The following is a 19,477-nucleotide window of genomic DNA, read 5'->3' on the forward strand; positions in this document are numbered from 1 at the left end:
CGCTCCAAACCAACACCGGAATATTGCTAATTAAATACTCTTCCGATGGGTACCAAACACTGCTGTATGATTCCTGTTAGACCCTTCGTACGATATAAAGAGGGATTCCTCAGCTCTGGGACATTGTATTTTAACCAAACTTTCAGAATCTATCAAAGGGACCATGATCTATAAACTACATTAATTGTGAAAATATGTAACGAATGAGTCGCACGCTACGACTACGTAAACTCTACCGTAAATGCGCATACCGCGCCTGCGAGTGTACGCTATTGCGGGTATGCGCCTCCACGGGAGAGCGTACGCACGCGCAGCGCGGACCAGTGTGCGGTGCAAATATGGCAACGTGCATTGAGACATTTTTCTGACTTTGACACAGGGCACGGGAGTATACAGCGCCGCTGGGAGTGATGAAGCTGCAGTAAAGATGTCTATTAGACCTAGCCTGCTGCAGCCCTTGTAGATTCTCATAAAACAAGTTCTTCTTTTCTTGTCAAAATTAATAGCTAAGAATAGGCTGCCTGAGGCAGGCCCCTGTTAAGTGGCCTGCTACTGAAGGCACCAACTACAAACTGAGCTCCCTGTTCATGGAAGCGGGGTTATAGAGGAGGATGCGCTGAGCATCTTGGGAACAGTCAAAAGCTTTGAGCCGGTTGGTGCCTCAGATCAAGATCCTACTCTACACCCCAATGTGAATCCTTGTGGAGTCCAGTGTACCCCACAGAAGAAATTAATGTGTCACACCCATTGGCAGCAACCTTAGAATAGCTGCTGACGGGCACAATTGAGAAAGGAAGGGGGGGGGGACATTTGAATCCAGCACATAGATGCAATTCAAATATGTAATTTGTACCTTCCTATTTTAAAATATAATGGATGAACCTCACCCTGTGAGAACAATCTTCATGATCAAGAGATCTCATATGCAAAATAAGTATGAGTTGGGATAGGGCTGGGGAGGGTGGCTGCTCGGGCAGCCCCTCCCCCGTCAAGTTAAGGAGATTCAACTGAGGACGCACAAGGGAACTCTCGTCTTGGGACAACAACTGCAGGGAGACCACATCTGTTCAGATGAACATGGGAGGGTGGAAGGCTGCCTAATATTGAAGCACCATCAAATATCAAACCATATGCAACAACTAGTACAAGCATTCCTGGGGGAAGGTCTGCAGAAGACGGATTTGCATACGGTGATGTCATCCAAGATGTGGGCCAAAGTTGGCTGGAACCCTCATCTGCATATGAAAAGAGAAAAGGGGCATGCAGGGCATGGCGGCCTTTTGCGGTGCTTGGATGACCCCTAGTTCGCATTAAACACCCCCACCCTCCTTTGGTGTGGGGCTCATGTTGGCCATGCCCCATCCCCTGAAGCATTCAAGCTGATTTCTTGCAGCAGCTGGGCACTGTAACAGCTCCAGAGCTGTTCTGTAAGGCAAGTAAAAGGGTGTGGGCCCTGCAGCACCACCTGTAGTTCGCATTGTGCGTTGGAAGGCACAAAGTAAGCAGACGGGAGGAGAAGTCAGGATAGTGCGCAAGGGCATCCTTTTCTCTTAGTCCGTAGAGGATGCTGGGGTCACATTAAGAACCATGGGGTATAGACGGGATCCGCAAGAGACATGGGCACTTTAAGACTTTCAAAGGGTGTGAACTGGCTCCTCCCTCTATGCCCCTCCTCCAGACTCCAGTTATAGGAACTGTGCCCAGGGAGACGGACATTTCGAGGAAAGGATTTATTGTTAAACTAAGGTGAGCATCTTACCAGCTCACACCTTAAGCATGCCGCAGAACGTGGCATTCAACAGAACACAAGCCAACGGCATGAACAATTGCAGCAAAAAGCTGACCAGAACCATAACATAACATGTGTATAACCACAAGTAATAACTGCAGACACAGTATGGACTGGGACGGGTGCCCAGCATCCTCTACGGACTAAGAGAAAAGGATTTACCGGTAGGTATTAAAATCCTATTTTCTCATACGACCTAGAGGATGCTGGGGTCACATTAAGAACCATGGGGTTATACCAAAGCTCTTGAACGGGTGGGAGAGTGCGTACGACTCTGCAGCACCGAATGACCCAACTTGAGGTTATCATCAGCCAAGGTATCAAACTTGTAAAACTTAGCAAAAGTGTTTACTAAATAGCTGCTCGGCAAAGTTGCAATGCCGAGACTCCCCGACCAGCTGCCCAGGATGAACCCACCTTTCTAGTAGAATGGGTCTTCACCTAATTCAGTAACGGCAATCCTGCCATGGAATGAGCATGCTGAATCTTACCACAGATCCAGCGCATAATGGTCTACATGGAAGCAGGACACCCAATCCTGTTGGGAGCATACAGGACAAACAGAGCCTCTGTTTTCCTAATCTGAACCGTTCTGGTGACATAAATTTTCAAAGTTCTGACCACAGCCAGAGACTTTGACTCAACGAAGGTGTCAGTGGCCAAAGGCACCATGTGGAAAGATGAACCACCTTCGGCAGAAATTGTTGACGTGTCCTCAATTCTGCTCTATCTTCATGAAAGATCAAATAAAGGCTCTTGTGATACTGCATGGTTTGTACTGTTTTCCATGTGCTCCCAGATCTTTCAAGCAAGTAGCATGGTCAAGAAAGTTCTGTTTGAAAAGAAACAACATTTACTGTCATTGTTATAGAATTTGGGAGAAAAAACAAGAAGAAATCTGCACTGTTGACGCACTGGACAGAATGAATGAATCATAAAATATAACCTTTATTAAGTATGTATTAAAATTGGATAAATATTAATATTATTATCCCAAACTGCAGTGAAACATAAAGGTTAAAATCACAGAACTAACATACATGTGCATAAGAAGAATAAAGAGATGTGAAAAAAAGGTTTAAAAAGCGTGTCCGTGTGTGATTATTTTTGAAGGCACAACCCTGGCGGGGTTGTTTATATAGATATATATGTTGCTAATAATCACTTTCTAGCGTAATGTTATTAAATAGCTGTTAGTATCTATGTCGTCAGGTACCACTGGGTCGTATCCTATATACTCCCTTCACTCAATAGGGGTTACCTCCCGGGAAGCCATCCCCATTGGCGAATTTGTGGGGGTGATTGAGTATAACCGGTAAGCTAACCTCCAATTTGTGGGGTGCTTAGGTAGATGGGGATCACTTATTTCTCTGTGTCCCCTAAGACTATATTCCTAAATTCAATACCACAGGGGGATAGCTTTCTATATCGGATAAGGAATCACTTGATAGGGAAATCTCTATGCATCATGGAAAGATCATATTTATTAATATCCAAACTAAAAAAATGATGAATAGCTTTAATTTAGCTGTTTAGATATAGTTAATTGGCGAGATATACCAACAGGTGCGGTTGCCTTAAGGAATATGGCAATTCCAATATAAATAGCAGCCCTCCTTCATATAATCAGCCAGATCTTATTAAATCTGGTCCAGATATAGCCGTTCAGATATACTTAATTGACAACATATATCAATCGGTGGGGTTGCCTTAAGGAATATAGCAATTCCAATTCTCATATAAATAGCAACCTTCCTTCATATATTCAGCCAGATCTTATTTAATCTGATCTAGGCGTAGGCAATAATGCTTTCCTTAGAGGTATAGCCACCTCAATTCTTATTAGGAAGCAAAGTGTCTGTCATAATGGTTTATCCAATTCATCTAAGAAATAATATATTCCATGTGTCAGAGATTCATTACTCTCTATTTACACTGTTAAAGAGTTAATTCTTATTATGTTACAGTGTAATGAAATTATCATATAGGGAGATGTGGCAATTCCATGTGCTATATATATAATAACCCTTAGTGGTCCAGATTCCACAATGAGGAATTTTCTTATAAACCGCTGAAACACACAGCTGTTTGACTGACTTCCAAATATATCTATCTCACTTTGTAACAGTCTTATGATAGAGAAACTGTTACATATTCGGTCACTTAGTTATCTAAAGGTAAACAGACTCAGTGTGAGGGTAATATAATATATCAAATGCGCTGTCAATAATCGTGGTAACTGGTGTAATAATGTGGTATATTGAGTATGCTAGTAAGGCATATAACTGCTCTCCAGCCTTTAAGTGTTACCAATCAATTTGTTACACTGTAAAGGATTTATGGTGTCCTGTTAGGACATGCAGCTGCTAGGCTGACTCAAAGATTTATCCATTTGTAACAATTATGTAACAGTTATATACATGTTACTGGTATTACATAGAAATAGTATGACACAGGCCAGCAGTCCCATGTGTCTAGATTCCACAATAGGAGATTTTCTTTGTCTTATAAACTGCTGGAACACACAGCTGCTAGACTGACTTCAAATATATATATTACTTTGTAACAGTCTTATAGTAAAGAGACTGTTACACACTGTCATTTAGTTATCTCAAGGTTAGCAGATTCTGTGTGAGGATAGTGTTCTGTTAGAACATGCAGCTGCTAGGCTGACTCATAGAAAATGTATCCATTTGTAACAAATGACACATACAGCATTAAATTAATATCTATAGCAGCCCATGTGACATCTCTACTCTTATCATAATTGTCTGGTTATTGCCAATCTGGACAGCAGGAGTGATATATATTCACTAGTCCCAATATCCCATCATATAAATATACCCACACTGATATACTTTCTTATCAAGAGTTATTAGTAGCTATCTGTATGCACTTTAGACATTGTATCTGCTAAGTGACATCATATCTAGTGTATTCCTTTCTTATAGCTCAGCTTCTATTCCCTATTAGTGGAGACTAACAGCTAACATCATAATCATATATTTTTGTTTTATAACATTTCACATGAGTCAAATACACGCGGACACGCCGTGCCCTACACGTGTGTTTCACTGCATCTATGGCAACTTACATTAAAGCTAACAAGAAAGCACACTCGTTCTGTCTTTAAACTGATAAAAGAAACCCCAATAATATGGGGCATGCAAAAATTGAGATAAAACTCAGTTTTGCTCCTCTCCACGGAAATCTTTAATAAAAGGCGAAATATTTGTTAGTTCTGAAGAGAAACCAGAGCATGACCAAGATTCCACCTGTCGCCTGAGTGCCATGCCAGCAGTTCTCATTGAGCTCAAAGTGAGCACCCAATTTGAAAGAAAGATAGCAGATTTCTCACCAGGCTTCCCCTAGCTATAAACATGGTTTGTACTCTTTTCCATGTGTTCCCAGATCTTTCAAGCAATTAGTATAGTCAAGAAAGTTCTGTTTGAAAAGAAACAAACATTTACTGTCATTTCTATGCAAATGAGCTTACATTAAAGCACACTCGTTCTATCTTTAAACAGATAAAATAAAACCCCAATAAGATGGGGAATGCAAAATTTGAGATAAAACTCAGTTTTGCTCCTCTCCACGGAAATCTTTAGTAAAAGGCGAAAGATTTGTTCGTTCTGAAGAGAAACCAGAGCATGACCAAGATTCCACCTGTCGCCTGAGTGCCATGCCAGCAGTCCTCATTCAGCTCAAAGTGAGCACCCAATTTGAAAGAAAGAAAGCAGATTTCTCACCAGGCTTCCCCTTGCTATAAGCATGGTTTGTACTCTTTTCCATGTGCTCCCAGATCTTTCAAGCAAGTAGCATGGTCAAGAAAGTTCTGTTTGAAAAGAAACAGACATTTACTGTCATTGTTATACAAATAAACTTACATTAAAGCCAACAAGAAAGCATACTCATTCTGTCCTTAAACTGATAAAAGAAACCCCAATAATATGGGGCATGCAAAAATTGAGATAAAACTCAGTTTTGCTCCTCTCCACGGAAATCTTTAATAAATGGCGAAAGATTTGTTCATTCTGAAGAGAAACCAGAGCATGACCAAGATTCCACCTGTCGCCTGAGTGCCATGCCAGCAGTCCTCATTCAGATCAAAGTGAGCGCCCAATTTGAAAGAAAGCAGATTTCTCACCTGGCTTCTCCTTGCTATAAGCATGGTTTGTACTGTATTCCATGTGCTCCCAGATCTTTCAAGCAAGTAGCATGGTCAAGAAAGTTCTGTTTGAAAAGAAACAAACATTTACTGTAATTTCTATGCAAATGAGCTTTCATTAAAGCACACTCATTCTATCTTTAAACCGATAAAAGAAAATCCAAAAAGATGGGGCATGCAAAAATTGAGGTAAAACTCAGTTTTGCTCCTCTCCACGGAAATCTTTAGTAAAAGGCGAAAGATTTGTTCGTTCTGAAGAGAAACCAGAGCATGACCAAGATTTTCATCTGAAAATATGTGTTCTCCCTGCAGTTGTTGTCCCCAGATGAGAGTTCCCTTGTGCTGCCTCAGTTGAATCTCCTTTACTTGACAGAGATGTGCCTGAGCAGCGGCCCTCCCCAGCCCTATCCCAAATCATACTTATTTTGCATAGGAGATACCATGGTCATGAAGATTGTTCTCCCAGGGTGAGGTTCATTCATTGCATTCTGGGTATGCTGACCCCTGTGATTTCCCCAATGTGGGAAACTCGACTGCATTATTTGTGGTAGTGGGGGACTGTGTTTGTGCTTTCCTCTGGTCAGCTCTGGTAAAAGTCAGATTTCTTTGTCTCAGATCTTCCTCTAGCCTTGTTCTTCTTTCGAGAGTTCCCTTGTGCTGCCTCAGTTGGATCTCCTTCACTTGACAGGGGGTGCCCGAGTAGCAATCCTCCACAGCTCTAGCCCAACTCCTACTTACCTGCCAGGTGAGATACTATGATCTTCACTGTTAGGGCAATCAGGATGTGGAATTCCCTGCCAGGGAAGGTGGTAATGGCGGACTCTGTAATTGGATTTAAAAAAGGAATGGATACATTTCTGAATGAAAAAGCTATCTAAGGTTATAATACTTAAAATATCAACATGGTTAATCCGGGGGTAACATGAGTTATAGTAGCTAACTAGTCATAAAACATTATTCAGCAAGTATGTAGAATCATCACAACTTAAAACAGGTTGAACACGATGGGCAATTTGCCTCTATTCAACCTCAAAAACTATGTTACTATATGTTACTATATTACTATGTTACTGTAGTATACAGAAAACCAAAATGCAATGAACAGTGATAGTGAGCACTGATGAGGATACTAGAACTGACACTGAGCAGCAAGATGCAGCACTGGACTATTAGTAATGTACTGTAGTATGCTGAGCACCACAATGCAGCACAAGACAATGAGCAGTGATACTGAGCACTGATGAGGATACTACTGAGAACTGACACTGAGCAGGAGAGACACACTACTAGTATTACTGAGCAGCAATAAGTAACCACTGATACTGAGCACTGATATTGAGATTTCCACTGAGAGAACATAGCCACGTCCTCTCCGCTCTCTCTTCAATGCACGAGTAAAAATGGCGGCAACGCGCAGCTCTTTATATGGAATCCGAATCTCGCGAGAATCCGACAGCGGGATGATGACATTTTCCCTTGTTCAGGTTTTGCGAGTCAGGCGGGAACAACCGAGCCTGCCTCGGACCAGTGTAAACAACGTGGAGTTCGTGGGGAATTCGGTTCTCGGAGAACCGAACCCGCTCCTCTCTACCTTATACCAATCAATTTTTTTATTTTCAATCTAAGCCCCTGCAGTTTTCTGTAAGCATCTGCTTCGCTATGATGATCAACAAGTCACAAGGGCAAACACTCAGGGCTTGAGGCGTAGATCTTAGGACCAGCTGCTACAAGCATGGCAGAGGTGTCACTATCACTGGTGACACCCAGAGAGGTGGCGAGGGAGATTGTAATGCAGTGCGCGCAGATAAGCAGCGCAATGGTAAAAAGGAGGCATGGTTTCATAGGTAGGGGCGTGGCCTGGTGGCCTGAATCTACATTTTGTTGCTCCGGGTGTCCCGGGGGTTGGGGGCTGCACCCGGGGACTAGTGTGTGAGCGGTGCTGGCTCCTGCACAGTGAAAGGGCATGGCCACCCAGCATGACGCCTCCCTTCTTGACCATGCTGTAATTGCAGTCGCACTGCAGTTCAGCGTGATCATAAAAAATGGTGTAGCCTCCTGCTGGTGCAGACTGTATGTGCGCGCAGGAAGCCGCCACCATTTTTGTGATCACAGCGGCTGAATGTGATGTCATACAGCCGCTGTGACCACGCCCCCTGTGTCTACTCCGTTGCAGACCCCATTTTGAAGCCTTGCCCCCGCACCGCTCCATCCCTGACTTGGAAATGGAGTGTTGCTGACCCACCTATCCCCCCCCGCCCCGATTGACAGGCAGAGGCGATCGCATTCTCTGCGGGGTGCCGCAGAAAATGCAGGCACATGCGTATGCTCTTAGCAATTTTTGCAGTTGGATCGCTTATTGTGATTGCAATCCAACCTGAATCAGGCCCTATTACCTATCACAATGCGCTGCGGGCAGTACAAAATTGGGTTAATATAGGAGAAAAACCCCCAGACCTGTGCTCCTTAACTGTACCTGGTGGCTAGTGGAGCGGCTGCCCAGTAATCAGTGTCCACGCCAGTGCGCACACGGTCCACCCCCTACGGCCACGCTCCCCTTCATCAGCGGCCTCGTGATCCGGAAGGGTGGTGTGTGTGTGACTGACCTTAGGATGAAACCGGACCCTCCGCTGCAGTGACCCAGCAACCAGGGCACGGGAGTATACAGCGCCGCTGGGAGTGATGAAGCTGCAGTAAAGATGTCTATTAGACCTAGCCTGCTGCAGCCCTTGTAGATTCTCATAAAACAAGTTCTTCTTTTCTTGTCAAAATTTATAGCTAAGAATAGGCTGCCTGAGGCAGGCCCCTGTTAAGTGGCCTGCTACTGAAGGCACCAACTACAAACTGAGCTCCCTGTTCATGGAAGCGGGGTTATAGAGGAGAATGCACTGAGCATCTTGGGAACAGTCAAAAGCTTTGAGCCGGTTGGTGCCTCAGATCAAGATCCTACTGTACACCCCAATGTGAATCCTTGTGGAGTCCAGTGTACCCCACAGAAGAAATTAATGTGTCACACCCATTGGCAGCAACCTAAGAAAAGCTGCTGACGGGCACAATTGAGAAAGGAAGGGGGGGGGGGGAAATTTGAATCCAGCACATAAATGCAATTCAAATATGTAATTTGTACCTTCCTATTTTAAAATATAATGGATGAACCTCACCCTGTGAGAACAATCTTCATGATCAAGAGATCACATATGCAAAATAAGTATGAGTTGGGATAGGGCTGGGGAGGGTGGCTGCTCGGGCAGCCCCTCCCCCGTCAAGTTAAGGAGATTCAACTGAGGAAGCACAAGGGAACTCTCGTCTGGGGACAACAACTGCAGGGAGACCACATCTTTTCAGATGAACATGGGAGGGCGGAAGGCTGCCTAATACTGAAGCACCATCAAATATCAAACCATATGCAACATCTAGTACAAGCCTTCCTGGGGGAAGGTCTGCAGCAGACGGATTTGCATACAGTGATGTTATTCAAGCAGTGGGCCAAAGTTGGCTGGAACCCTCATCTGCATATGAAAAGAGAAAAGGGGCGTGCAGGGCATGGCGGCCTTTTGCAGTGCTTGGATGACCCCTAGTTCTCATTAAACACCCCCACCCTCCTTTGGTGTGGGGCTCATGTTGGCCATGCCCCATCCCCTGAAGCATTCAAGCTGATTTCTTGCAGCAGCTGGGCACTGTAACAGCTCCAGAGCTGTTCTGTAAGGCAAGTAAAAGGGTGTGGGCCCTGCAGCACCACCTGTAGTTTGCATTGTGCGTTGGAAGGCACAAAGTAAGCAGACGGGAGGAGAAGTCAGGATAGTGCGCAAGGGCATCCTTTTCTCTTAGTCCGTAGAGGATGCTGGGGTCACATTAAGAACCATGGGGTATAGACGGGATCCGCAAGAGACATGGGCACTTTAAGACTATCAAAGGGTGTGAACTGGCTCCTCCCTCTATGCCCCTCCTCCAGACTCCAGTTATAGGAACTGTGCCCATGGAGACGGACATTTCGAGGAAAGGATTTATTGTTAAACTAAGGTGAGCATCTTACCAGCTCACACCTTAAGCATGCCGCAGAACGTGGCATTCAACAGAACACAAGCCAACGGCATGAATAATTGCAGCAAAAAGCTGACCAGAACCATAACACAACATGTGTATAACCACAAGTAATAACTGCAGACACAGTATGGACTGGGACGGGTGCCCAGCATCCTCTACAGACTAAGAGAAAAGGATTTACCGGTAGGTATTAAAATCCTATTTTCTCATACGACCTAGAGGATGCTGGGGTCACATTAAGAACCATGGGGTTATACCAAAGCTCTTGAACGGGTGGAAGAGTGCGTACGACTCTGCAGCACCGAATTACCCAACTTGAAGTTATCATCGGCCAAGGTATCAAACTTGTAAAACTTAGCAAAAGTGTTTACTAAATAGCTGCTCGGCAAAGTTGCAATGCCGAGACTCCCCGACCAGCTGCCCAGGATGAACCCACCTTTCTAGTAGAATGGGTCTTCACCTAATTCAGTAACGGCAATCCTGCCATGGAATGAGCATGCTGAATCTTACCACAGATCCAGCGCATAATGGTCTACATGGAAGCAGGACACCCAATCCTGTTGGGAGCATACAGGACAAACAGAGCCTCTGTTTTCCTAATCTGAACCGTTCTGGTGACATAAATTTTCAAAGTTCTGACCACAGCCAGAGACTTTGACTCAACGAAGGTGTCAGTGGCCAAAGGCACCATGTGGAAAGATGAACCACCTTCGGCAGAAATTGTTGACGTGTCCTCAATTCTGCTCTATCTTCATGAAAGATCAAATAAAGGCTCTTGTGATACTGCATGGTTTGTACTGTTTTCCATGTGCTCCCAGATCTTTCAAGCAAGTAGCATGGTCAAGAAAGTTCTGTTTGAAAAGAAACAAACATTTACTGTCATTGTTATGCAAATAAACTTACATTAAAGCTAACCAGAAAGCACACTCGTTCTGTCTTTAAACTGATAAAAGAAACCCCAATAATATGGGCATACCTCCCAACTTTGTCGGCTCGCAAAGAGGGACACACGCGCGGCGAAGTCGCACGCGCTCCCAAAAAGGGCGTGGCCTAAGTAAAAAGGGGCATGGCTTCGCGGGAGGACCCGCGATCGCGAGTCACGCCCCCGTTTTCGGCACTGAGGGGGCATGCCCAGCGCTCTGTGAGCCGCTGGCATGCCACCTCTCCCTCTGACTTCAGTGAATAGACGCTGTGCGCACAGCGACTATTCACCGCTGCTCTGCTAAGCAGGGCAGCGACAGACAGAGCCTCCCAACTGTCCTCCCCACCGCGGGACACTGCGGCCCGCAGGTGGGACAGCGGGACAGTCCCCAAAAAACGGGACTGTCCCGCGAAAATCGGGACAGTTGGGAGGTATGATATGGGGCATGCAAAAATTGAGATAAAACTCAGTTTTGCTCCTCTCCACGGAAATCTTTAGTAAAAGGCGAAAGATTTGTTCGTTCTGAAGAGAAACCAGAGCATGACCAAGATTCCACCTGTCGCCTGAGTGCCATGCCAGCAGTCCTCATTCAGCTCAAAGTGAGCACCCAATTTGAAAGAAAGAAAGCAGATTTCTCACCAGGCTTCCCCTTGCTATAAACATGGTTTGTACTCTTTTCCATGTGCTCCCAGATCTTTCAAGCAATTAGTATGGTCAAGAAAGTTCTGCTTGAAAAGAAACAGACATTTATTGTCATTGTTATGCAAATAAACTTACATTAAAGCTAACAAGAAAGCACACTTGTTCTGTCTTTAAACTGATAAAAGAAACCCCAATAATATGGGGCATGCAAAAATTGAGATAAAACTCAGTTTTGCTCCTCTCCACGGATAATCTTTAATAAAAGGCGAAAGATTTGTTCATTCTGAAGAGAAACCAGAGCATGACCAAGATTCCACCTGTCGCCTGAGTGCTGTGCCAGCAGTCCTCATTCAGATCAAAGTGAGCGCCCAATTTGAAAGAAAGCAGATTTCTCACCTGGCTTCTCCTTGCTATAAGCATGGTTTGTACTGTATTCCATGTGCTCCCAGATCTTTAAAGCAAGTAGCATGGTCAAGAAAGTTCTGTTTGAACATAAATAAACATTTACTGTCATTTCTATGCAAATGAGCTTACATTAAAGCACACTCATTCTATCTTTAAACCGGTAAAAGAAACCCCAAAAAGATGGGGCATGCAAAAATTGAGATAAAACTCGGTTTTGCTCCTCTCCACGGAAATCTTTAGTAAGAGGCGAAAGATTTGTTCGTTCTGAAGAGAAACCAGAGCATGACCAAGATTTTTATCTGAAAATATGTGTTCTCCCTGCAGTTGTTGTCCCCAGATGAGAGTTCCCTTGTGCTGCCTCAGCTGAATCTCCTTTACTTGACAGAGATGTGCCTGAGCAGCGGCCCTCCCCAGCCTTATCCCAAATCATACTTATTTTGCATAGGCGATACCATGGTCATGAAGATTGTTCTCCCAGGGTGAGGTTCATTCATTGCATTCTGGGTATGCTGACCCCTGTGATTTCCCCAAATGTGGGAAACTCGACTGCATTATTTGTGGTAGTGGGGGACTGTGTTTGTGCTTTCCTCTAGTCAGCTCTGGTAAAAGTCAGATTTATTTGTCTCAGATCTTCCTCTAGCCTTGTTCTTCTTTCGAGAGTTCCCTTGTGCTGCCTCAGTTGGATCTCTTTCACTTGACAGGGGGGTGCCCGAGTAGCGACCCTCCCCAGCTCTAGCCCAACTCCTACTTACCTGCCAGGTGAGATACTATGATCATGAAGGTGCTTCTCCCAGGGCAAGGCTCACCCATTGCACTCTGGGTGTGGTGCCCCTGCGATTTCCCCAAATGTGGGAAGCTTGACTGCATAATTTGTGTTTCCCCTGGTCGGCTCTCGTATAATTCAGATCTCTTTGTCTCAGGTCTCTCTCCAGCCTAGTTTGCTGTCTGTTTCCACTTCTTTTTTCATGAGCCCCTCCCTTTTATACCCTTGTGCACTATCCTGACTTCTCCTCTTGTCTGCTTATTTTGTGCCTTCCAATGCACAATGCAAACTACAGGTAGTGCTGCAGGGCCCACTCCCTTTTACTTGCCGTACAGAGCAGCTCTGGAGCTGTTACAGTGCCCAGCTGCTGCAAGAAATCAGCTTGAATGCTTCAGGGGCTGGGGCATAGCCAACATGAGCCCCACACCGAAGGAGGGTGGAGGTGTTTAATGCGAACTAGGGGTCATCCAAGCGCCGCAAAAGGCCGCTATGCCCTGCACGCCCCTTTTCTCTTTTCATATGCAGACGAGGGTTGAAGCCAACTTTGACCCACTGCTTGGATGACATCACCGTATGCAAATCCATCTGCTGCAGGCCTTCCCCCAGGAATGCTTGCACTAGTTGTTGCATTTGGTTTGTTGTTTGGGGGTGCTTCATTATTAGGCAGCCTTCTGCCCTCCCATGTTCATCTGAAAATATGTGTTCTCCCTGCAGTTGTTGTCCCCAGATGAGAGTTCCCTTGTGCTGCCTCAGTTGAATCTCCTTTACTTGACAGAGATGTGCCTGAGCAGCGGCCCTCCCCAGCCCTATCCCAAATCATACTTATTTTGCATAGGAGATACCATGGTCATGAAGATTGTTCTCCCAGGGTGAGGTTCATTCATTGCATTCTGGGTATGCTGACCCCTGTGATTTCCCCAAATGTGGGAAACTCGACTGCATTATTTGTGGTAGTGGGGGACTGTGTTTGTGCTTTCCTCTGGTCAGCTCTGGTAAAAGTCAGATTTATTTGTCTCAGATCTTCCTCTAGCCTTGTTCTTCTTTCGAGAGTTCCCTTGTGCTGCCTCAGTTGAATCTCCTTCACTTGACAGGGGGGTACCCGAGCAGCGACCCTCCCCAGCTCTAGCCCAACTTCTACTTACCTGGCAGGTGAGATACTGTGATCATGTAGGTGCTTCTCCCAGGGCAAGGCTCACCCATTGCACTCTGGGTGTGCTGCTCCTGCGATTTCCCCAAATGTGGGAAACTTGACTGCATAATTTGTGTTTCCCCTGGTCGGCTCTCGTATAATTCAGATCTCTTTGTCTCAGGTCTCTCTCCAGCCTAGTTTGCTGTCTGTTTCAACTTCTCTTTTCTTGAGCCGCTCCCTTCTATGCCCTTGCGCACTATCCTGACTTCTCCCGTCTGCTTACTTTGTGCCTTCCAATGCACAATGCAAACTACAGGTAGTGCTGCAGGGCCCACACCCTTTTACTTGCCGTTCAGAGCAGCTCTGGAGCTGTTACAGTGCCCAGCTGCTGCAAGAAATCAGCTTGAATGCTTCAGGGGCTGGGGCATAGCCAACATGAGCCCCACACCGAAGGAGGGTGGAGGTGTTTAATGCGAACTAGGGGTCATCCAAGCGCCGCAAAAGGCCGCCATGCCCTGCACGCCCCTTTTCTCTTTTCATATGCAGACGAGGGTTGAAGCCAACTTTGACCCACTGCTTGGATGACATCACTATATGCAAATCCATCTGCTGCAGGCCTTCCCCCAGGTATGCTTGTACTAGTTGTTGCATTTGGTTTGTTGTTTGGGGGTGCTTCAGTATTAGGCAGCCTTCTGCCCTCCCATGTTTATCTGAAAATATGTGTTCTCCCTGCAGTTGTTGTCCCCAGATGAGAGTTCCCTTGTGCTGCCTCAGTTGAATCTCCTTTACTTGACAGAGATGTGCCTGAGCAGCGGCCCTCCCCAACCCTATCCCAAATCATACTTATTTTGCATAGGCGATACCATGGTCATGAAGATTGTTCTCCCAGGGTGAGGTTCATTCATTGCATTCTGGGTATGCTGACCCCTGTGATTTCCCCAAATGTGGGAAACTCGACTGCATTATTTGTGGTAGTGGGGGACTGTGTTTGTGCTTTCCTCTGGACAGCTCTGGTAAAAGTCAGATTTCTTTGTCTCAGATCTTCCTCTAGCCTTGTTCTTCTTTCGAGAGTTCCCTTGTGCTGCCTCAGTTGGATCTCTTTAACTTGACAGGGGGGTGCCCGAGCAGCGACCCTCCCCAGCTCTAGCCCAACTCCTACTTACTTGCCAGGTGAGATACTATGATCATGAAGGATCTTCTCCCAGGGCAAGGCTCACCCATTGCACTCTGGGTGTGGTGCCCCTGCGATTTCCCCAAATGTGGGAAGCTTGACTGCATAATTTGTGTTTCCCCTGGTCGGCTCTCGTATAATTCAGATCTCTTTGTCTCAGGTCTCTCTCCAGCCTAGTTTGCTGTCTGTTTCCACTTCTTTTTTCATGAGCCCCTCCCTTTTATACCCTTGTGCACTATCCTGACTTCTCCTCCTGTCTGCTTACTTTGTGCCTTCCAATGCACAATGCAAACTACAGGTAGTGCTGTAGGGCCCACACCCTTTAACTTGCCGTACAGAGCAGCTCTGGAGCTGTTACAGTGCCCAGCTACTGCAAGAAATCAGCTTGAATGCTTCAGGGGCTGGGGCACAGCCAACATGAGCCCCACACCGAAGGAGGGTGGAGGTGTTTAATGTGAACTAGGGGTCATCCAAGCACCGCAAAAGGCCGCCATGCCCTGCACGCCCCTTTTCTCTTTTCATATGCAGACGAGGGTTGAAGCCAACTTTGACCCACTGCTTGGATGACATCACCGTATGCAAATCCATCTGCTGCAGGCCTTCCCCCAGGAATGCTTGCACTAGTTGTTGCATTTGGTTTGTTGTTTGGGGGTGCTTCAGTATTAGGCAGCCTTCTGCCCTCCCATGTTCATCTGAAAATATGTGTTCTCCCTGCAGTTGTTGTCCCCAGATGAGAGTTCCCTTGTGCTGCCTCAGTTGAATCTCCTTTACTTGACAGAGATGTGCCTGAGCAGCGGCCCTCCCCAGCCCTATCCCAAATCATACTTATTTTGCATAGGAGATACCATGGTCATGAAGATTGTTCTCCCAGGGTGAGGTTCATTCATTGCATTCTGGGTATGCTGACCCCTGTGATTTCCCCAAATGTGGGAAACTCGACTGCATTATTTGTGGTAGTGGGGGACTGTGTTTGTGCTTTCCTCTGGTCAGCTCTGGTAAAAGTCAGATTTATTTGTCTCAGATCTTCCTCTAGCCTTGTTCTTCTTTCGAGAGTTTCCTTGTGCTGCCTCAGTTGGATCTCTTTCACTTGACAGGGGGGTGCCCGAGCAGCGACCCTCCCCAGCTCTAGCCCAACTCCTACTTACCTGCCAGGTGAGATACTATGATCATGAAGGTGCTTCTCCCAGGGCAAGGCTCACCCATTGCACTCTGATTTCCCCAAATGTGGGAAGCTTGACTGCATAATTTGTGTTTCCCCTGGTCGGCTCTCGTATAATTCAGATCTCTTTGTCTCAGGTCTCTCTCCAGCCTAGTTTGCTGTCTGTTTCCACTTCTTTTTTCATGAGCCCCTCCCTTTTATACCCTTGTGCACTATTCTGACTTCTCCTCCTGTCTGCTTACTTTGTGCCTTCCAATGCACAATGCAAACTACAGGTAGTGCTGCAGGGCCCACACCCTTTTACTTGCCGTACAGAGCAGCTCTGGAGCTGTTACAGTGCCCAGCTGCTGCAAGAAATCAGCTTGAATGCTTCAGGGGCTGGGGCATAGCCAACATGAGCCCCACACCGAAGGAGGGTGGAGGTGTTTAATGCGAACTAGGGGTCATCCAAGCGCCGCAAAAGGCCGCCATGCCCTGCACGCCCCTTTTCTCTTTTCATATGCAGACGAGGGTTGAAGCCAACTTTGACCCACTGCTTGGATGACATCACCGTATGCAAATCCATCTGCTGCAGGCCTTCCCCCAGGAATGCTTGCACTAGTTGATGCATTTGGTTTGTTGTTTGGGGGTGCTTCAGTATTAGGCAGCCTTCTGCCCTCCCATGTTCATCTGAAAATATGTGTTCTCCCTGCAGTTGTTGTCCCCAGATGAGAGTTCCCTTGTGCTGCCTCAGTTGAATCTCCTTTACTTGACAGAGATGTGCCTGAGCAGCGGCCCTCCCCAGCCCTATCCCAAATCATACTTATTTTGCATAGGAGATACCATGGTCATGAAGATTGTTCTCCCACGGTGAGGTTCATTCATTGCATTCTGGGTATGCTGACCCCTGTGATTTCCCCAAATGTGGGAAACTCGACTGCTTTATTTGTGGTAGTGGGGGACTGTGTTTGTGCTTTCCTCTGGTCAGCTCTGGTAAAAGTCAGATTTCTTTGTCTCAGATCTTCCTTTAGCCTTGTTCTTCTTTCGAGAGTTCCCTTGTGCTGCCTCAGTTGGATCTCCTTCACTTGACAGGGGGGTACCCGAGCAGCGACCCTCCCCAGCTCTAGCCCAACTTCTACTTACCTGGCAGGTGAGATACTATGATCATGTAGGTGCTTCTCCCAGGGCAAGGCTCACCCATTGCACTCTGGGTGTGCTGCTCCTGCGATTTCCCCAAATGTGGGAAACTTGACTGCATAATTTGTGTTTCCCCTGGTCGGCTCTCGTATAATTCAGATCTCTTTGTCTCAGGTCTCTCTCCAGCCTAGTTTGCTGTCTGTTTCAACTTCTCTTTTCTTGAGCCGCTCCCTTCTATGCCCTTGCGCACTATCCTGACTTCTCCCGTCTGCTTACTTTGTGCCTTCCAATGCACAATGCAAACTACAGGTAGTGCTGCAGGGCCCACACCCTTTTACTTGCCGTTCAGAGCTGCTCTGGAGCTGTTACAGTGCCCAGCTGCTGCAATAAATCAGCTTGAATGCTTCAGGGGATGGGGCATGGCCAACATGAGCCCCACACCAAAGGAGGGTGGGGTGTTTAATGCGAACTAGGGGTCATCCAAGCACCGCAAAAGGCCGCCATGCCCTGCACGCCCCTTTTCTCTTTTCATATGCAGATGAGGGTTGAAGCCAACTTTGACCCACTGCTTGGATGACATCACCGTATGCAAATCCGTCTTCTGCAGAACTTCCCCCAGGAATGCTTGCACTAGTTGTTGCATTTGGTTTGTTGTTTGGGGGTGCTTCAGTATTAGGCAGCCTTCTGCCCTCCCATGTTCATCTGAAAATATGTGTTCTCCCTGCAGTTGTTGTCCCCAGATGAGAGTTCCCTTGTGCTGCCTCAGTTGAATCTCCTTTACTTGACAGAGATGTGCATGAGCAGCGGCCCTCCCCAGCCCTATCCCAAATCATACTTATTTTGCATAGGAGATACCATGGTCATGAAGATTACTCTCCCAGGGTGAGGTTCATTCATTGCATTCTGGGTATGCTGACCCCTGTGATTTCCCCAAATGTGGGAAACGTGACTGCTTTATTTGTTGGTAGTGGGGGACTGTGTTTGTGTTTTCCTCTGATCTCTGGTAAAAGTCAGATTTCTTTGTTTCAGATCTTCCTCTAGCCTTGTTCTTCTTTCGAGAGTTTCCTTGTGCTGCCTCAGTTGGATCTCCTTCACTTGACAGGGGGGTGCCCGAGCAGCGACCCTCCCCAGCTCTAGCCCAACTCCTACTTACCTGCCAGGTGAGATACTATGATCATGAAGGTGCTTCTCCCAGGGCAAGGCTCACCCATTGCACTCTGGGTGTGCTGCCCCTGCGATTTCCCCAAATGTGGGAAACTTGACTGCATAATTTGTGTTTCCCCTGGTCAGGTCTCGTATAATTCAGATCTCTTTGTCTCAGGTCTCTCTCCAGCCTAGTTTGCTGTCTGTTTCCACTTCTCTTTTCTTGAGCCGCTCCCTTCTATGCCCTTGCGCACTATCCTGACTTCTCCTCCTTTCTGCTTACTTTGTGCCTTCCAACGCACAATGCGAACTACAGGTAGTGCTGCAGGGCCCACACCCTTTTACTTGCCTTACAGAGCAGCTCTGGAGCTGTTACAGTGCCCAGCTGCTGCAAGAAATCAGCTTGAATGCTTCAGGGGCTGGGGCATAGCCAACATGAGCCCCACACCGAAGGAGGGTGGAGGTGTTTAATGCAAACTAGGGGTCAGCCAAGTGCTGCAAAAGGCCACCATGCCCTGCACGCCCCTTTTCTCTTTTCATATGCAGACGAGGGTTGAAGCCAACTTTGACCCACTGCTTGGATGACATCACCATATGCAAATCTATCTGCTGCAGGCCTTCCCCCAGGAATGCTTGCACTAGTTGTTGCATTTGGTTTGTTGTTTGGGGGTGCTTCAGTATTAGGCAGCCTTCTGCCCTCCCATGTTCATCTGAAAATATGTGTTCTCCCTGCAGTTGTTGTCCCCAGATGAGAGTTCCCTTGTGCTGCCTCAGTTGAATCTCCTTTACTTGACAGAGATGTGCCTGAGCAGCGGCCCTCCCCAGCCATATCCCAAATCATACTTATTTTGCATAGGAGATACCATTGTTATGAAGATTGTTCTCCCAGGGTGCGGTTCATTCATTGCACTCTGGGTATGCTGACCCCTGTGATTTCCCCAAATGTGGGAAACTCGACTGCATTATTTGTGGTAGTGGTGGACTGTGTTTGTGCTTTCCTCTGGTCAGCTCTGGTAAAAGTCAGATTTC

At 46.5% G+C, this 19,477-nt stretch overlaps 20 non-coding genes across 20 annotated transcripts; 13 read left to right on the forward strand and 7 right to left on the reverse strand.

The window, feature by feature from the left end:
• Positions 1–4,934: 4,934 nt before the first annotated feature.
• LOC135049151 (U5 spliceosomal RNA) lies at positions 4,935–5,050 on the reverse strand. Its single transcript, XR_010240918.1, has one exon. It is a non-coding gene; the product is annotated as a U5 spliceosomal RNA (small nuclear RNA).
• A 275-nt stretch (positions 5,051–5,325) lies between these two features.
• On the reverse strand, positions 5,326–5,441 carry LOC135049080 (U5 spliceosomal RNA). Its single transcript, XR_010240849.1, has one exon. It is a non-coding gene; the product is annotated as a U5 spliceosomal RNA (small nuclear RNA).
• A 286-nt stretch (positions 5,442–5,727) lies between these two features.
• LOC135049134 (U5 spliceosomal RNA) lies at positions 5,728–5,843 on the reverse strand. The gene has a single exon (XR_010240901.1). It is a non-coding gene; the product is annotated as a U5 spliceosomal RNA (small nuclear RNA).
• Positions 5,844–6,113: 270 nt separating this feature from the next.
• Positions 6,114–6,229, reverse strand: LOC135049118 (U5 spliceosomal RNA). The gene has a single exon (XR_010240886.1). It is a non-coding gene; the product is annotated as a U5 spliceosomal RNA (small nuclear RNA).
• Positions 6,230–6,373: 144 nt separating this feature from the next.
• LOC135049048 (U1 spliceosomal RNA) lies at positions 6,374–6,536 on the forward strand. Its single transcript, XR_010240817.1, has one exon. It is a non-coding gene; the product is annotated as a U1 spliceosomal RNA (small nuclear RNA).
• Positions 6,537–11,349: 4,813 nt separating this feature from the next.
• Positions 11,350–11,462, reverse strand: LOC135049160 (U5 spliceosomal RNA). Its single transcript, XR_010240927.1, has one exon. It is a non-coding gene; the product is annotated as a U5 spliceosomal RNA (small nuclear RNA).
• Positions 11,463–11,748: 286 nt separating this feature from the next.
• Positions 11,749–11,865, reverse strand: LOC135049166 (U5 spliceosomal RNA). The gene has a single exon (XR_010240933.1). It is a non-coding gene; the product is annotated as a U5 spliceosomal RNA (small nuclear RNA).
• Positions 11,866–12,135: 270 nt separating this feature from the next.
• On the reverse strand, positions 12,136–12,251 carry LOC135049102 (U5 spliceosomal RNA). Its single transcript, XR_010240870.1, has one exon. It is a non-coding gene; the product is annotated as a U5 spliceosomal RNA (small nuclear RNA).
• Positions 12,252–12,395: 144 nt separating this feature from the next.
• Positions 12,396–12,559, forward strand: LOC135049210 (U1 spliceosomal RNA). Its single transcript, XR_010240977.1, has one exon. It is a non-coding gene; the product is annotated as a U1 spliceosomal RNA (small nuclear RNA).
• A 152-nt stretch (positions 12,560–12,711) lies between these two features.
• LOC135049599 (U1 spliceosomal RNA) lies at positions 12,712–12,874 on the forward strand. The gene has a single exon (XR_010241334.1). It is a non-coding gene; the product is annotated as a U1 spliceosomal RNA (small nuclear RNA).
• A 674-nt stretch (positions 12,875–13,548) lies between these two features.
• LOC135049418 (U1 spliceosomal RNA) lies at positions 13,549–13,712 on the forward strand. The gene has a single exon (XR_010241173.1). It is a non-coding gene; the product is annotated as a U1 spliceosomal RNA (small nuclear RNA).
• A 152-nt stretch (positions 13,713–13,864) lies between these two features.
• Positions 13,865–14,027, forward strand: LOC135049379 (U1 spliceosomal RNA). Its single transcript, XR_010241138.1, has one exon. It is a non-coding gene; the product is annotated as a U1 spliceosomal RNA (small nuclear RNA).
• Positions 14,028–14,698: 671 nt separating this feature from the next.
• LOC135049221 (U1 spliceosomal RNA) lies at positions 14,699–14,862 on the forward strand. The gene has a single exon (XR_010240988.1). It is a non-coding gene; the product is annotated as a U1 spliceosomal RNA (small nuclear RNA).
• A 152-nt stretch (positions 14,863–15,014) lies between these two features.
• On the forward strand, positions 15,015–15,177 carry LOC135049659 (U1 spliceosomal RNA). The gene has a single exon (XR_010241369.1). It is a non-coding gene; the product is annotated as a U1 spliceosomal RNA (small nuclear RNA).
• A 674-nt stretch (positions 15,178–15,851) lies between these two features.
• On the forward strand, positions 15,852–16,015 carry LOC135049430 (U1 spliceosomal RNA). Its single transcript, XR_010241184.1, has one exon. It is a non-coding gene; the product is annotated as a U1 spliceosomal RNA (small nuclear RNA).
• Positions 16,016–16,987: 972 nt separating this feature from the next.
• On the forward strand, positions 16,988–17,151 carry LOC135049262 (U1 spliceosomal RNA). Its single transcript, XR_010241027.1, has one exon. It is a non-coding gene; the product is annotated as a U1 spliceosomal RNA (small nuclear RNA).
• A 152-nt stretch (positions 17,152–17,303) lies between these two features.
• Positions 17,304–17,466, forward strand: LOC135049378 (U1 spliceosomal RNA). Its single transcript, XR_010241137.1, has one exon. It is a non-coding gene; the product is annotated as a U1 spliceosomal RNA (small nuclear RNA).
• A 670-nt stretch (positions 17,467–18,136) lies between these two features.
• On the forward strand, positions 18,137–18,301 carry LOC135049525 (U1 spliceosomal RNA). Its single transcript, XR_010241271.1, has one exon. It is a non-coding gene; the product is annotated as a U1 spliceosomal RNA (small nuclear RNA).
• Positions 18,302–18,450: 149 nt separating this feature from the next.
• LOC135049445 (U1 spliceosomal RNA) lies at positions 18,451–18,613 on the forward strand. Its single transcript, XR_010241198.1, has one exon. It is a non-coding gene; the product is annotated as a U1 spliceosomal RNA (small nuclear RNA).
• Positions 18,614–19,287: 674 nt separating this feature from the next.
• LOC135049276 (U1 spliceosomal RNA) lies at positions 19,288–19,451 on the forward strand. The gene has a single exon (XR_010241040.1). It is a non-coding gene; the product is annotated as a U1 spliceosomal RNA (small nuclear RNA).
• Positions 19,452–19,477: the final 26 nt, after the last annotated feature.

This window comes from Pseudophryne corroboree, unplaced genomic scaffold, assembly GCF_028390025.1.
Source record: "Pseudophryne corroboree isolate aPseCor3 unplaced genomic scaffold, aPseCor3.hap2 scaffold_99, whole genome shotgun sequence".
In the NCBI taxonomy this organism is placed as follows: domain Eukaryota; kingdom Metazoa; phylum Chordata; class Amphibia; order Anura; family Myobatrachidae; genus Pseudophryne; species Pseudophryne corroboree.